At 45.1% G+C, this 17,500-nt stretch overlaps 1 protein-coding gene and 1 pseudogene across 2 annotated transcripts in view; both read left to right on the top strand.

The window, feature by feature from the left end:
• The window catches only part of LOC143126619 (NACHT, LRR and PYD domains-containing protein 3-like), a 213,887-nt gene that overhangs the window by 124,667 nt on the left and 71,720 nt on the right, over positions 1-17,500 (top strand). The gene's annotated exons all lie outside the window — the stretch shown is intronic.
• LOC143126776 (uncharacterized) overlaps positions 15,646-17,500 on the top strand; it is a 132,197-nt pseudogene continuing 130,342 nt past the window's right edge.

Raw genomic sequence — 17,500 nt, 5'->3', positions numbered from 1 at the left:
TCATATTCCAAAACAAGACGGTAAGGCTAGTGTAGGCTACTGAATGCTACATAGTCAGACAAATAGGCTACTAATGGCTAACTGGTAACGTTATCACAGAAAACAATCAGCCATAGCCTACTGCTGACCTGTCACATACGTGGACAGTTCACTTGGTGATAAAACATTTTTGGATAATTATGCGTTGTTATAATCATCCAAGTTATGCTTTCATAAATTCCCACTTAGCTATTACAACCTGTCTTTAAATTATAGCGATTTGGCTTTAAAAACAATAGCATGTTACAAATAGCCACATTTAAGGTCTATTTTTAATGGTAAATAGTTACATGGTTTTATAAAACAAGTGTCTATTTTTATTATTATAGACTTTTCTGCCAATATATTACAACTGAGCAAAACCTCCAGACTTTCCGTAATTTTTCACATCTGGAAAACAGTATTTCATAACTAGACCTACATATCTTCCCTGACTTCCCAGACCTAAATTTACATTTATTTACATTTACATTTATTAATTTAGCACTATTATCCAAAGTGACTTATATATTTAAATTATATTACAAAGTCCATTGTCCCTGGACGAATTTGGGGTTAAGTGCCTTGCTCAAATGCACAATGGTTGAAGCCAAGAATTGAACCCACAACTTTTCTGGCTGCTGCATGCTTGCCTAGCTCCTTAGGTCAGACCCCCACCCTGCTACATAGTACATACTGCTGCTATAAATGTGTCTGGGTAGGCGGCCTACATACTCTATTGTTCACATATGCCACCAACACCATCACAACCTCACATTTGCCACTAACGCCAATCAAGCAGACATTCCTTCCTCCGTTATTTTTTTAACCACCAGCCGCCACTGGTGTGTGTGCTGCCCACTGCTCCGTGTGTGTGTGCTGCCCACTGCTCCAGGTGTGTGTGTGTGTGTGTGCTGCGTGCTGCCCACTGCTCCAGGTGTGTGTGTGTGTGTGTGTGCTGCCCACTGCTCCAGGTGTGTGTGTGTGTGTGTGTGTGTGCTGCCCACTGCTCCAGGTGTGTGTGTGTGTGTGTGTGTGTGTGTGCTGCCCACTGCTCCAGGTGTGTGTGTGTGTGTGTGTGTGCTGCCCACTGCTCCAGGTGTGTGTGTGTGTGTGTGCTGCCCACTGCTCCAGGTGTGTGTGTGTGTGTGCTGCCCATTGCTCCAGGTGTGTGTGTGCTGCCCACTGCTCCAGGTGTGTGTGTGTGCTGCCCACTGCTCCAGGTGTGTGTGTGTGTGTGTGTGTGCTGCCCACTGCTCCAGGTGTGTGTGTGTGTGTTTGCTGCCCACTGCTCCAGGTGTGTGTGTGCTGCCCACTGCTCCAGGTGTGTGTGTGTGTGCTGCCCACTGCTCCAGGTGTGTGTGTGTGTGTGTGTGTGTGTGTGTGCGCTGCCCACTGCTCCAGGTGTGTGTGTGTGTGCTGCCCACTGCTCCAGGTGTGTGTGTGTGTGTGCTGCCCACTGCTCCAGGTGTGTGTGTGTGTGTGTGTGTGTGTGTGTGTGTGCTGCCCACTTCTCCAGGTGTGTGTGTGCTGCCCACTGCTCCAGGTGTGTGCGTGTGTGTGTGCTGCCCACTGCTCCAGGTGTGTGTGTGCTGCCCACTGCTCCAGGTGTGTGTGTGTGCTGCCCACTGCTCCAGGTGTGTGTGTGTGTGCGCTGCCCACTTCTCCAGGTGTGTGTGTGTGTGCTGCCCACTGCTCCGTGTGTGTGTGTGTGTGTGTGTGTGTGTGTGTGCTGCCCTCTGCTCCAGGTGTGTGTGTGTGTGTGTGCGCTGCCCACTGCTCCAGATGTGTATGTGCTGCCCACTGCTCTGTGTGTGTGTGTGTGTGTGTGCTGCCCTCTGCTCCAGGTGTGTGTGTGTGTGTGTGTGTGCTGCCCACTGCTCCAGGTGTGTGTGTGCGCTGCCCACTGCTCCAGGTGTGTGTGTGTGTGTGTGCTGCCCACTGCTCCAGGTGTGTGTGTGCTGCCCACTGCTCCAGGTGTGTGTGTGTGTGCTGCCCACTGCTCCAGATGTGTGTGTGTGTGTGTGTGTGTGTGTGTGTGTGTGTGTGTGTGTGTGTGTGTGTGTGTGTGTGCTGCCCACTGCTCCGTGTGTGTGTGTGTGTGTGTGTGTGTGCGCTGCCCACTGCTCCGTGTGTGTGTGTGTGTGTGTGTGTGTGTGTGTGTGTGTGTGTGTGTGTGTGTGTGTGTGTGCTGCCCACTGCTCTGTGTGTGTGTGTGTGTGTGTGTGTGTGTGTGCTGCCCACTGCTCCAGGTGTGTGTGTGTGTGTGTGTGCTGCCCACTGCTCCAGGTGTGTGTGTGTGTGTGTGTGTGTGTGTGTGTGCTGCCCACTGCTCCAGGTGTGTGTGTGCTGCCCACTGCTTCAGGTGTGTGTGTGTGTGTGCTGCCCACTGCTCCAGGTGTGTGTGTGCTGCCCACTGCTCCAGGTGTTTGTGTGTGCTGCCCACTGCTCCAGGTGTGTGTGTGTGTGTGTGCTGCCCACTGCTCCAGGTGTGTGTGTGTATACTGTATGTGCTGCCCACTGCTCCAGGTGTGTGTGTGTGTGTGTGTGTGCTGCCCACTGCTCCAGGTGTGTGTGTGTGTGTGTGCTGCCCACTGCTCCAGGTGTGTGTGTGTGTGTGCTGCCCACTGCTCCAGGTGTGTGTATGTGTGTGCTGCCCACTGCTCCAGGTGTGTGTGTGTGTGTATATATGTGCTGCCCACTGCTCCAGGTGTGTGGTCCTAGTGTCCTCCTCCTTCCCGCTCACTCAGATCCTCTGACCAAAACCTCTTGGCTATCCCCCGCTCCAGACTCTCCACCCTGGGTGGCAGGTCGTTCAGTGCCTTGGCCCCCAAACTCTGGAACTCCTTCGTGCTTGTCCTTCTCTTCCTTTCTTCAAAGCACATCTCAAGACCTTTCTGTTTAATGATCACTTCTCCTCCACACCCAACACATAGGTCCATACAGATAACTTGTCTTTGTTGTATTGTTTTGTTTGTTTGTTATTGTGTTTCCCTGCCTTTGTCTCTGTTGTATTGTTTGTTTGTTTGCTATTGTGTTTCCTTGCCTTCCTACTATGTAAAGCGACCTTGGGTTTGAGAAAGGCGCTTTATAAAATAAACTTATTATTAAACTTATTATTATTAGTGTGTGTGGGCTCTTGGTGAAGTCACTGCTCCAAGTGTGTGAGTGTGTGTGTCTGTATACTACCCCCAGATGGGTAAAATGCAGGACATTCTACACCTCAAATAACTTCTAACCCGGTACAGTTTTGATGTGGAGTGACTGTGGGGAAGAGTCAGTGCAGGGGGTGTCCACTGTGTTTTGAGACCCAACTGTGAAACCAAAACTGCATTTATTCTTTCAGCTCAACACATTTCCTGTGCAATATTCACCATCCACTGGCAGCAGGTGTTAGATAAACTAAGTCCAGATAACAGACTGACCATCCTCAGTACTCAAATGCTTCACCAGCAAGTCTAAGGGGTCAGAGTTCAAAGTTCAATCTGACCACAAGCCACCTGAGGCTACAGTCACTGAGCACCTAAGGCACTAGGACCGCACGTCTTCCAGATACATAAATGACTAAGAGACATAAATAATGTCCACAGCACAGGGGGCAATAAAGACGTAAGGAACAGCACATTCATATGTACATATGTTCAACTCCTAGTACACACACAGTAAATGGATCACACTACACATTATTACACCAACTGGTTCAACTCACCCAACCACATGTCCTGTCCAGTCCTGCGTCCTTCCAGCAGGAACGGCTCACACTGCAGGACCACCTGCTAACCTGTCTGGGGAAACTGGGTACATGATCTGTGTTTGGGCCACACCCCTTTCTAGGCTCTGCAGCAACAGCAAAAGAGAGAGCCTGCACTGTGGGCAAAGACACATTGAAACAACGTCTGTGAATGTGTTTGAAGACTGTTTTTAAAAGAAAACATGAAAATAGGCAAAAGAACATTAAAGGAACCGTATGTAAGAAATGTAATTCAATTAATCATAAAATGGCTAGTCACTAATCACTAGACATTAGTAAATCATGCTAATTTCAAATACTTATATCACTGACAACAGTAGTCCGGCCAGGATATCGTCATTTAAAAAAGTGAAGTTGCAGTCCTCAACTGATGTTGATGTTTACATATTTGTGTTTTAGCCTGATCTGCCACCCTCCACCTATCTAGTAATCACAAAGTCAATAGTGTTTCGGCATCTGGGTTGCCAGCTCTGCTCTAGTTACCACATCTGCGGTGTACACCGCTCTACAGTATTTTGAAAGTGATTGTAGTACCAGTTTTGGCCAAAATCCTACATACGGTTCCTTTAAGGCCTTAACTGTAGAACAGTATCTGGTCAAAACAGAGTGAAACAGCCTGTCTGAATTTACACTATTCAGCCTTGTTTAGTTCCCGAGTCTCACAACCTGGAACAGTGCAGTTATAAAGAGCAGAACCCCAATGAAACGTCAGCAGACAGAGGAGCCAATAAGGTGTCATCGGCCCACAGGTCACAAAGTTAGCGGGAACACACAGATGGACATACCAGCATGGGATGGGTGGGGTCATTGGCAGTGCCTCAGGCCTGTCTGCAGACTCTCTGCTGGGGAGTTCCAGGGTTGGGAGTGCAGCTCCTGTGATCTTCTCTGCTGATTTGATGAATCTCTGGAGGGACTTGTGGTCCTGAGCAGTGCTGTTGTCATGCCACACTGGCAGCCTGTTTGGTGACGCAATCTCAACACCTGGGCAAGTTTGTGGAAGGAATGTCCTGAAGTCCAGCTGCTCTTGGTCATTCTAGATGAGCTGATCTGTGGTGTATGACCACGTGAGGTCCTCAGTGATGGAACTCTGAGGAATTTAAAGGGGCCCAGCTTGTCCACTGCAGACCAGTCTATGTGAAGTAACGGGTGATGATGGTGCTGTGGCATATGGCAATGGTAAACCCTGGTTCACCAAAGAGGTTGCTGCACTTTGCAGGAAAAAAAGCTCTGCATTTAAGAAAGGAGACAAGGAGGAGTATAAGACTGCCAAGTATGAACTTCGTTCTGCTAAAGCTGATTATGCATTGAAACTGGAGCATCAACTGGCCACCAACAACCCCAGGTCAGTCTGGAAAAGTCTGAAGGAGATGACCAATTTCAATAGAGGGTCTACTTCACCACCAGATGAGGACCCTGAGCTTCCTGATAGACTCAATGCATTTTATGCCCGGTTTGAGGACAATCAGCCACCAGCAGTCTTCCCCTCTCCTCCCACCTCCTCCTCTCCTCCCTTTGTCATCCAGGAGGCAGAGGTGTGCAAACTTTTTAAAAAACAGAAGGCCAGGAAAGCAGCAGGACCAGATCAGCTTTCCCCAGCTGTTTTCAGACACAGTGCAGATCAACTGGCACCTGTCTTCACTGACATTTTCAACAGTTCTCTGCAGCAGTGTGTAGTTCCACAGTGTTTTAAAGCCTCTACCATCATTCCGGTCCCAAAGACAACAAAAACAACTGGGCTCAACGATTTCAGGCCCGTTGCCCTCACTTCAGTGGCTATGAAGGTGTTTGAACGTGTGGTACTCTCCCATCTGCAAATCACAGTATCACCGCTGATGGATCCCTACCAGTTTGCTTACCAGTCAAACAGATCTGTGGAAGATGCCATCAACCTAGGAGTTCACTCTATACTGCAAGACCTGGAGTCAAGCAACACCTATGCACGCATGATGTTCATTGACTTTAGCTCTGCCTTTAACACCATTGATCCACTCATCCTCTTCTCTAGGTTGCAAGCCATGAACATCAACTCAGCTCTGTGTCACTGGATACTGGACTTCCTGAGAAATAGAACTCCTGAAGATTTGCAACTCTACTTATTTATTTATTTATATTTATTTAATTTATCCCCTCCCGCTATTAACCCCCCCCCCCCAAACGGACTGAGCTACAAAAAATACCACCAACATTGTTGTGTGGCAATTAAAGTTTCTATTCTATTCTATTCTATTCTATTCTGATGCCCTCTGTTCCTTTTTCTCAGGTTCATTATCAGCTCTCTAGTTTTACTCACCTTGAGAGAAAGGTCATTATGCCTCCATGCACAGGCCCTGGGCACAAAATCGGAATGCGCACGCACATACTGTAGTACAAGCCCCCTCTCATGAAGAGCACACAGAGTTTACAGCTCATACAGGGAAACCCTCAATCTAACAGGCTACAGATATGTATGGTTTGGTGTTATTTGTTTCTCCTATTTGATTTGTTACCATTTTGATCTTGGGGGTCAAAGGTCAAGGTCTCTGTGACCTCATGTAGCACTACATGTACTTTTATGTGAATCATATGTATGTCCATTAGAGTTATACTTCACAATAACTAATCAGCATTTTCTGTGTTTTTCCATGTGTGACACAACATTTCTGTGTGTGACTTTGTGTGTTTAGAGGTAACAGGGAATTGATTTTTGTCTGTGTGCGTGCATGCGCGTGTGTGTGTGTGTGTGTGTGTGTGTGTGTGTGTGTGTGTGTGTGTGTGTGTGTGTGTGCGTGTGACATGGAAGTTCTTCCAATGAAGTGCAACTTAGCACTGTGGATTCTCTCCATCCATTCATGCCTGTGTATGTGTACAGTATGCTGCCCTGAACATCTGGAGTCATTAGGCCACATCATTAACTGCTGTAGCTCTATTAAAGGGCTGTGTACTGCCAGACACGACAGACTTGTGGACCTCATGCTGTAGCTGCTCAGATCCCACGCAAAGAGGAAGAGCAGATCTATAAACACTTATCTATTTATGGAAGACTCTTACTGTACAAAAACACTAAAATACTAGCCTTTGATCTCTGACGTTGGATACAAATGCCAACTTGTTGTGTTAGTGTTTGGTAGCCTTAGGCGCATACATAGGCTAATGGGTGGACTACAATGCCCTTCTAGAATTATTGGCAAATTTATTAATATGGGTAAAAAAGGCTGATAAAAAATACCCCTTACTGTTTGTCAAATGTTGTCCTTAGCAAATACGGAAAGAAAAAAAAATTCCATATGAGCCATTACCACAAGAAAACCATCACATGTGATCAAAAAATAAATTGTACTCCAAAAAACGTGTGTTGTAATTATTTACTATTTTGTGCTACCCCCTTTTGCCAAACAGAGCAGTGTGAGTCTCCTCTTGTAATGTCTTTATAAGCCCTGAGAACACAGTGGAAGGTTGTTGGACCTTCCTCAACACAGAATCTCTCCACATCTGCCAGAGTCCTGGGTCTTCTCTTGTGCACTCTTGTCTTCTCTTGTCCCAGTGGCGTCTAACAAACTCCCAGTGCTCTTGCTTGTGATGAAAATATGAGAAAGACTTCTTTCTGGCATACCTTCCAAACAGTGTGTTGGCATGGAGGTGACGTTCTACAGTGGATTTGGAGACCCCAAGATGCCACCAAACTCTTTGGGGATTTTTGTTCCCTTCTCCTCACTGTGGCTGCTGACAAAACAGCCTTGCGTCCGCTTCCAGGAAGTTAATTTCTCAAATGTCTTAATGATTGAATTGAATGACCTTATGTTTTACACCCCAGTGAAACAGGAAAATCATTGATGATGCTTAATTTAAAATGAGTTAGTTCATTTACATTGCCTTCGTTCAAATTTCTTGGGGTGCCAATGATAGTGCCAATGACTTAGTAATTTTTTTTTATTTTTTTTTTATATCAAAATATAAAATATAATATAATTTTTATTCTCAGACTAAACCTACCACTAACAAAGGTAGGAAAGAGTTAGTGCAGGAGGTGTCCATAAGCCTGGCGAGGCCATAGGTTCCAGTGAACAGTTTTTTTCCGGCAATACATATATTTCTCCTAGCTGAAATATATTTCTTCCAGCAGTACAGCAGGAGGGAGAGGAAGTATCCAATCAAACAACAGGATGGTGCTTAAAGCAGAACAAGTGGGACTTGTGGTTCCAAACAGGCTCCTGCTCATCTGTCCCCTGTGCTGTAGGGAGCATCTCCTGCTCACCTGTCCCCTGTGCTGCAGGGAGCATCTCCTGCTCACCTGTCCCCTGTGCTGTAGGGAGCATGTCCTGCTCACCTGTCCCCTGTGCTGCAGGGAGCATCTCCTGCTCACCTGTCCCCTGTGCTGTAGGGAGCATCTCCTGCTCACCTGTCCCCTGTGCTGCAGGGAGCATCTCCTGCTCTGCCTCCTGCTGCTCTCCTGCCCCTTAGAGGAGCTCTAGGAGGCTGAGTCCAAACAGCCCACAGGAGAGTCTGCTCACCCACTCCCTTCTCCCAGGAGTGCTTCATGATCAGCAGTTGGACCAACTCATGTCTCACTCCAGCAGGCTTATAACGTGATCCTATGGAGTAGACTAAGAGCAGGTAAGATCCCACAGTCAGCAGGTGACCAGGCAGGGAAACCACAGGAGTCTTCCAGAAAGCCAGGTGAGATGAAGGCATTTGGGGGCCTCTGGTGGAGATAATGCTGAATCTCATGGAAGGTGATGCTTTTAGTCCACATGGACTGCTGTTGGGCTACCTGTGTGAAACACCTGAACTTTGTATTGAGACATCAGTGGATTCCCAGCCGTCCAATGATCTCAGGTGCTTGGTGTTGAGACATCATCAGTGGATTCCCAGCTGTCCTATGGGGCGCCAAATGTAACATGCCTTATTTCGTGGACAGAATGACTTTCGTGTGACGAAATACATATATTCATTACGAAACCATGTTACATCATAACGCCTTTTGTCCATGGAATGCACAAATTGGTTTGCATTGTGTCCACGAAACACTGAAGAGAGCACATCATTTCGTGGACGAAATTGACTGGTGGCCTTTTCCTTTCGTGGACATAATGCTGAATGCAGTATTCACTGTCGTAGACGAAATGTTTGGTCAAAAGTAATTCTGTCCACGTAAATACGGAATGCACCTACACGCATCATTCTGTGCATCCTATTTCAATTCGTCCACAGAAGTATTGTGTTACAGAAGGCATTCCGTCCACGCAATAGTAACTTAACAACTTACGAAATGCATTCAGTGACATATGCTTTCATTCTGTGGACGAAATGCATAATAGAATCACGTACAATACATTTCGTGAGTCAGCAGTTTACGAAATGACTTATGTGTCACGATAATTTCATTACGTGGACGAAATGCATAACAGAATCACGAAATCAGTTTTGTGACCTGATGCAATACATTTCGTGAGTCAGCAGTTTACGGAATGAATTATGTGTCAGGATAATTTCATTACGTGGACGAAATGCATAACAGAATCACGAAATCAGTTTAGTGACCTGCTACAATACATTTCGTGAGTCAGCAGTTTACGAAATGAATTATGTGTCAGGATAATTTCATTACGTGGACGAAATGCATAAAAGAATCACGAAATCAGTTTTGTGACCTGCTACAATACATTTCGTGAGTCAGCAGTTTACGAAATGAATTATGTGTCAGGATAATTTCATTACGTGGACGAAATGCATAACAGAATCACGAAATCAGCTTTGTGACCTGCTACGATTCATTTCGTGAGTCAGCAGTTTACGGAATGAATTATGTGTCACGATAATTTTATTACGTGGACGAAATGCATAAGAGAATCACGAAATCAGTTTTGTAACCTGCTAAAATACATTTCGCGAGTCAGCAGTTTGCGGAATGAATTAGCCAGTGGGTCCCATTTAGAAGTGGCACTCGCGCCTCCCGTTCACAGAGCTGCGTGAAATGTAGGCTATTGCAACTTTTCGCCACATGGTGGCAGCTTAAGTCCGCTGTAGCATTGCCGGTAAACGGGACAGCTGGCTGCATTCAGAGGCTTTGCAACGGCAGTGTGATTGGCAATCCGCGAACCGGTGCCAGGCCGTGCTGGACCTAGCCTAGGTCCGCGAAAAGCAACTGCATAGGCTTTCTCTGAATTATCTATGGTCTATGATCTTCAAACTATGAGCCTCTTCTACGAGTAGATTGCTGGTCCACTGGACCACGATTTTAGGCTAGATTAGGTATATGCCCGGTGCATTCTGTTAATTTTGCGGCACAACTGCTGGAACCGTGGACCGAAAGAAAAAGAAACTAAATGTTTCCCTGATCAATGCATAGGCCTACTTCTTAATTCATTAAATATAGAGGCATAACATTAGCCTAGGTGGTAGTGGTAGGCTGTGAGTGCTCATTCAAAGTCTATGCGTGTCTGTGCAAGTTGTAACAAATCGCCCTCATTCAAAAGAACTGATTGCCACTACGCATTTAAGGTTACGGGCGGATCTAACAAGCAGGAAATCATTCTAGCTCAATGCAGACGAAAACTGGCAAAAGGCCTTGCCTTCCTCTTAATAAGAGTGTATATTAAAGAAAAAACTATCTTACAGAAAGAAACCCAAACATATGAGATTGATTCACTTTGTATTGTAATGAAAGAACTCGCGGCCACTCGGCGCGCAACTGAAGGCCCGACACACAATTAACAACAAAATTTCACAATGCACGAACAAATACCCCCCAAAGTTCAGTGCCCAATAGTCCCGACATCAAGCAGATGATTCAATAAGTCCAAAACACAAACGTGATCCCCGGAATAAGAAAGAGTCGTTGCGCTTACAGTCTGTTGAGAAGTCGTTCCCTAATACGGTTGCGAAACGCAATCTCACCAAAACACGCACGTTAGGAAAAATGCTCCTTTGCTTGCTGTAATCCAATGACTTTGGGAAAAAATGAGTGATCGCAGATAGCGAGAAAAAGTCACGGTTCAGCATGCAAGGCCTCTAACGCGCGCTACTCCATACACCAGCGTCTTCGCACAGGTATCTCTCGGGGGCGAGCGCTCTCCCCGCGCCTCCATTTAAACAAAGTGCAATGAAAGTCACTCCTACCCAAAACGCGCGTTCAACGGTCAGCTGACATCAAATTTACATACATGGCATATTAAACAGAGAGAAAATACTAATACATTTTCATACAAACAACCATGTAAAAAGGTGATTTTGGCAAACTTTACAAAGTGAAACTCACAAACTCGTGGGTAGGCTAAGCAACGATATTTAAAACAATCAAGAAGTGGATTCCTGTAATGTTCATGAAAACAGTATAGCGATTGGATAGCCTAATAAATCGCGACTTGTTGTAGGCCTAACAGTAGGCCTAGTTTATATCGTCTCGCTGGAGTGCGCGCATAATAGGCCTACTGCCTACTTGCCCGTCCAAATAAAGGGCTTTCCTTTGTTTCACAGAGCTCTGACTAACGGGAGGCGCGATTGAGGTGGCCACTTCTAAATGGTAGCCTAGGCTACCCACTGATTAATGCATTCCGCAAACTCACGAAATGTATTGTAGCAGGTCACAAAACTGATTTCGTGATTCTGTTATGCATTTCGTCCACATAATGGAATTATCATGACACATAATTCATTCTGTAAACTGCTGACTCACGAAATGTATTGCAGCAGGTCACAAAACTGATTTCGTGATTCTGTTATGCATTTCGTCCACATAATGGAATTATCGTGACACATAATTCATTTCGTAAACTGCTGACTCACGAAATGTATTGTAGCAGGTCACAAAACTGATTTCGTGATTCTGTTATGCATTTCGTCCACGTAATGAAATTATCGTGACACATAATTCATTCTGTAAACTGCTGGCTCACGAAATGTATTGCAGCAGGTCACAAAACTGATTTCGTGATTCTGTTATGCATTTCGTCCACGTAATGAAATGACCGTGACACATAATTAATTCCGTAAACTGCTGACTCACGAAATGTATTGCATCAGGTCACAAAACTGATTTCGTGATTCTGTTATGCATTTCGTCCACGTAATGAAATTATCGTGACACATAAGTCATTTCGTAAACTGCTGACTCACGAAATGTATTGTACGTGATTCTATTATGCATTTTGTCCACAGAATGAAAGCATATGTCACTGAATGCATTTCGTAAGTTGTTAAGTTACTATTGCGTGGACGGAATGCCTTCTGTAACACAACACAATACTTCTGTGGACGAATTGAAATAGGATGCACAAAATGATGCGTGTAGGTGCATTCCGTATTTACGTAGACAGAATTACTTTTGACCAAACATTTCGTCTACGACAGTGAATACTGCATTCAGCATTATGTCCACGAAAGGAAAAGGCCACCAGTCAATTTCGTCCACGAAATGATGTGCTCTCTTCAGTGTTTCGTGGACACAATGCAAACCAATTTGTGCATTCCGTGGACAAAAGGCGTTACGATGTAACAAGGTTTCGTAATGAATATATGTATTTCGTCACACGAAATTCATTCTGTCCACAAAATAAGGCATGTTACATTTGGCGCCCCATACTGTCCACTGATCTCAGATGCTTGGTGTTGAGACATCAGTGGATTCCCAGATGTCCACTAATCTCAGGTGCTCATGGCGGAGCTCTGTCCAGGCTGTGGGGATCTGCAGCTGTAGGTCACATCGATGAACCAGAGCTCAGAAGATCAAATATGAAAGTACTATGTAAGTCAGCCATAACTTGCAGCCTATATGTGGCATGATCAGACATTTCCGAGACAAAAACTATAGGCCGTTTGATTTAAATTTGGACTTACATGTAGTCACATTGTGTGGCGATACACAGGTCCCAGTACTCCTGCCAACTGGCAATTCTTTAGCATGAAAACAATCTGTCGGGGAAGAGGTAGAAGTCATGTCACTGGTGAGTTGGGTGGTGAAGAGCAACAATTATTATTTTTTAATTCATGTGTTGTCCACTAACTGTGAGCATGCAAGCACATGGTCATTTTGAGCACCCATACTCAGTCCTGACTCACTTAGTTGACGTTTATGCTCAGTGTGATCTGAAAACAGGTTCACTTTAGGAAAACAGGTCATTTTGTCCCAGTGGTTCAAGGTCTGCTGACTGGTGTATTCAGGCAGCCGAGAGATCACTGAAGTGAGACGTGTGGACCAACTCCCTTAAGAACAGGAACTGGACCTTGTGCTGGCACGACTGGCTGGCTGGCAAGAGAGACCCAGGTGTGCCTCCACCTTGTCCACCGAGAGAGACCCAGGTGTGCCTCCACCTTGTGCCCTGAGAGAGACCCAGGTGTGCCTCCACCTTGTCCACCGAGAGAGACCCAGGTGTGCCTCCACCTTGTGCCCTGAGAGAGACCCAGGTGTGCCTCCACCTTGTCCACTGAGAGAGACCCAGGTGTGCCTCCACCTTGTCCAATGAGAGAGACCCAGGTGTGCCTCCACCTTGTCCACTGAGAGAGACCCAGGTGTGCCCTCACCTTGTCCACTGAGAGAGACCCAGGTGTGCCCTCACCTTGTCCACTGAGAGATACCCAGGTGTGCCTCCACCTTGTCAAGCACAACCGCGCAACTGCGCATGAACTGTCACTTTGGAGAACCCTGGCGCGCTTGGGGAACGGCTCGCCAACCTCCCGTGACCGTCCCAACAGTCAGCTCGCCTGAGGCTGGCCGGTGGGGGCTGGGCGTGAAGCAGAGCGCTCTCTGCCCCGTTTCCAGCCTCGCCTTGACTGCCCGTCCTGCCGCGGCGGGTAGCTGCCCCTCTGTTGCCCAGGCGGCCTCTGCTGCTGCTGCTGCCCACTGAGCGGGGAGTGAGGCGGGCACAGCTGGCACGGCTGGCTGGCGAGAGAGATGCTGATTGGCTGCTGCTGCCCATGATGCAGCTCTCTGCTCCACAGGCTCATCCTGCACAACTGCAACAGCAGGAGCATCTGTAGCCCAACCTCCTATGAGCCTCCTGCTCATCACACTTTAACATGTTAAGGCCACACAGGAGCATCTGTAGCCCAACCTCCTATGAGCCTCCTGCTCATCACACTTTAACATGTTAAGGCCACACAGGAGCATCTGTAGCCCAACCTCCTATGAGCCTCCTGCTCATCACACTTTAACATGTTAAGGCCACACAGCTGACTGCTGTTACCATGATGTGCACTTTTCATCATTATTCATCATGTTTTATGCGTCTTAGAAGTAAAGAATAATACGCGTGACGTGCTGTTTGCTGGTCTGACTTTGTTTCAAAGATCAGCATGCTAGGAAAAGGTAAGAAATAAATTCTTTAATTTCTTATTATCTTCAGAAGAAAAACAGAGGCGCACTCAAGGGCTTGATACTAATACAAATTTGTATTGAGAGCCGAGGTTTTTACAATTTTGTATTAGTATCAAGCCCTTGAGTGCGCCTCTGTTTTTTTCTACTGTAATACTCAACTCTTGGAGTTCACGCACCAGGCAAACCACTACAAACTTAAGGCGCAGACGCCGATTCGCCATTATTATCTTCAGAAAACATTAATGTGCAAAGGCATCTCCTCTCTGCAGCACTTCCCCCTCTGCCACAGCAGCACACGGGCTATGAACAGAACAGCCCCACAGCACCTGCTGAGAGACACAAAGTCTACCTCCATTGAGCCCTCCCAGATAATGTGTCAGTTCAGTTGACTTAGGATAAGCTCAGCTGGGCTATTTACAAAGAACAATACCCAGAGATGTAATTGAAGCCAGGTCCATTTGGTAAATCGGCCTGTCTAGCACCACACCTGCGTTAGGCTATGTAGTCTGTGGCAAGTCTGCTCTGCAGCATGGGAGAGAGCCACAGCCCCTAACCCTGTGTGATGATGAGCCTGTTAGACACATCCATTCACATCTCCATTCAAAACCTCTAATTAGCACGCTACAATACGTAAGGCCAGTATGGTTCTTGGGGTCTCTAATGTGGCCAGAATATACGCACCCTCAGGTTCAGGTGGACAGTTACTCAGTACTCTCCATAATTACTGTCACATCTGCTAAAGTTGACTGAAAATGGAAAAAGAAATAATCTGTTGGTGATTTATTGTAATCTGACAATGAAAACAATTAGGAAAAATTCAGCCTTGAAGGGAAGCAAATTTATTCTGAAAAAAGAAACATTTCATAAAGAAATAAATATTTTTTAACAAAAACAGGCCACAATTATTGGCACCCCTGCTTGTAATACCTTCATATGCCTCCCTTTGCCAATAAAACAGCTCATAATATTCTCCTATGACACCCCATAAAGTTAGAGAATACAGAGCAAGGGATTTAAGACCATTCATCTTTCCAAAATCTCCTCAGATTGTCCAGATTCCTCCAGATTCTGCTCTTTGACTCATCTCACTGTTTTTCTATGGAGTTTACATCAGGGGACTGAGATGGCAATGGCAGTAGGTCACTCTGAACACACTAACAAGCCTACAGAGACGACTCAGAGCTGCTTAGGAGTCTTGCCCCTATAGCTGCCATTCATGTTCCTCTTTTCAATGTCTATAGTGCTTTGAATACTAAAGAATAACCTGCTATTTCAACAATTTATCAGATCTGACATTGATATAAATTCCCAGCTAAAATAACCCCCTTCAGATTAAAACAGGGGCCTATTCTTTCATTGCTAAATTAGGGCTGTGATCATACTGTATGTCAAAAAATCTTGACAATTTACAGAAAGACAACTTAAATAATTGATTCAAAACAGATATAACTAGCCTATTCTAAATGTGCTTGTGTGTCGTATTTTACCGAAGTGACTCTAACATCAGTAGACTGACACTGACATGGGGAAGTGCTATTGGTCATGTGATAAACGCGGAAGAGGTGAAAACGAAAGTAAATCTGAGCGACTGACAAAAAAAGACCGACCATTTCCATCGGTGTTTATCAAGGTAAGCATAATAAATCAAATTTACGGTTGTTATCGGCATTAGAGGTGGTAAATACTCTTGTGAACTGAAGATTAATTTAGGCTTCAGTCGGAGACGATAATTTCCACGCTTTTGATTAGTTTGCGAATTTGTTTTTTTTACAATAGGCCTAGGCCTAGTCTACTTTTTTTTTTTTTTTTTTACTTAACTCGAATTTGCTTTGGCGTACAAGTAAAAAAAGTGGTATGAACAAAGAAGGCTTACGTTGTCTAAATCCAGACTGTCACCAAGGATCAGCAGCTGCAACAAGGCTTAGATGACGACGTCAACAATTAGGATAGGCTTAGGCTGTATGTTACAACTGCGACTTGGAATTTCATAATTTTAGGGGCAAGGTCAGTTGGGCATATTTGCTGGGGGGCACAAAGGCCACACGTCAGGGCACCAAGGCCAAAGTTAACTATACATTAGACTAGCCTACATAAAAATGATATGAGTTATATTTAGCCTATTCACAGCAGCAGACCTGCATCATGGTATGAAACAGTATAACATGAAACATGACATATTACATAGAACTGTAAATCATAGAACCGATTTTAATATTTACAGATATCTAGGCTATATAACATTTATTTTTTATTTGGCCTGTTAGGAAATCATGTAGACCTATTGAACATTTTAAGCACAGTTCAGCTTTAAGAAACTCAAATAGCCTACATGCATGCTTGGCAGTTTGAGATCATTAAGGCTACTTTGACAAACTCTTAGTCAGCTGTATTTCCTCTGATTTTAATATTTACAGATATCTAGACGATATTTGTAACATATATTTTGTATTTGTCCTGTTTTGAAATCATGTATTGAACAGTTTAACTATATTGTGAAACCTAAAGCCTCAGCCTCAACTTTTTTCTTTCGAACATCAGTGATGAGCTCCGTTCTCTTATCAATATGCCCCCATGTTTGTGCTGATGGTATCAGACATGGTTCCATTGAGCCTCACATACTGAGGTCTACTTGTGAGGTAGTCAGTGATCCATGCCACAATAGAGCTATTAAGGTTAAAACTGAGAAGCTATATGGCTTAGACGCACTAGAAAAGTACTGTTCATATTTATACTGATTTCCATTATACTTCATCTTGTCATTCCGGTATTTCCCCTGATTCTGTCAACCCGTCTGTTAACGGTGGAACAGAAATGGACCCACAGATCTGATTGGTCAACACAGCTGCTAAAAGTAGGCATTGAAGGACAAAACATTTTTTTTCTGAGAGAAGGGCACTCACACTCATTTATACTTTGCATCTTTCTCTCTTTCTTTCACTCTTGTTTTTGCATTGTTCTTTCTGTTCTTTTCACGGTTTGTCTGTTTTCTGTCTCTCTTTCTTTCTTAGCATGGATTTCCCTCTGGATGGCCAGGATGCTGTTCATAAAGATCAGTCACAGAGAGCAGCATTTGCTGATCCCAGCTTAAGGTCCGTAAGCATTATTTCAACACAGTGAATGAATGTGTAGCAAGCAATGGAGAACTGTTCCCCCAGCGACTTCAGATGAGTCTGATTGAATATCTGTGGATTCACCTGTTGAAATTCAGAGTTCTTAAAGGTTCTATCAGCGATTGCAGGCCCAAAAAAGGCCCAAACATAATGATCACATTCATCTAATCGTTCCTAACGATCTGCTAGCTAATAAGCCATAAGCAGGCCGTCAAGAAACGCGTCTCTGTAGGCAGCCTAGGCTCTGAGATCTGCACACGAAAACATTTGCTACCAACAAGTGTTGCCAACCACTCAAAGGCAAAATAAAGTGTTCCAACCAATAACCGACGA

Source organism: Alosa pseudoharengus, unplaced genomic scaffold (assembly GCF_046254945.1).
Source record: "Alosa pseudoharengus isolate Yale_2024_CS ecotype anadromous, Long Island Sound unplaced genomic scaffold, YU_APseudo_1.1 YU_APseudo_1.1_scf_1, whole genome shotgun sequence".
Lineage (NCBI taxonomy): Eukaryota > Metazoa > Chordata > Actinopteri > Clupeiformes > Clupeidae > Alosa > Alosa pseudoharengus.
Note: the sequence above shows the minus strand (reverse complement) of the source record. Positions and strands in the feature narration are given on the sequence as shown.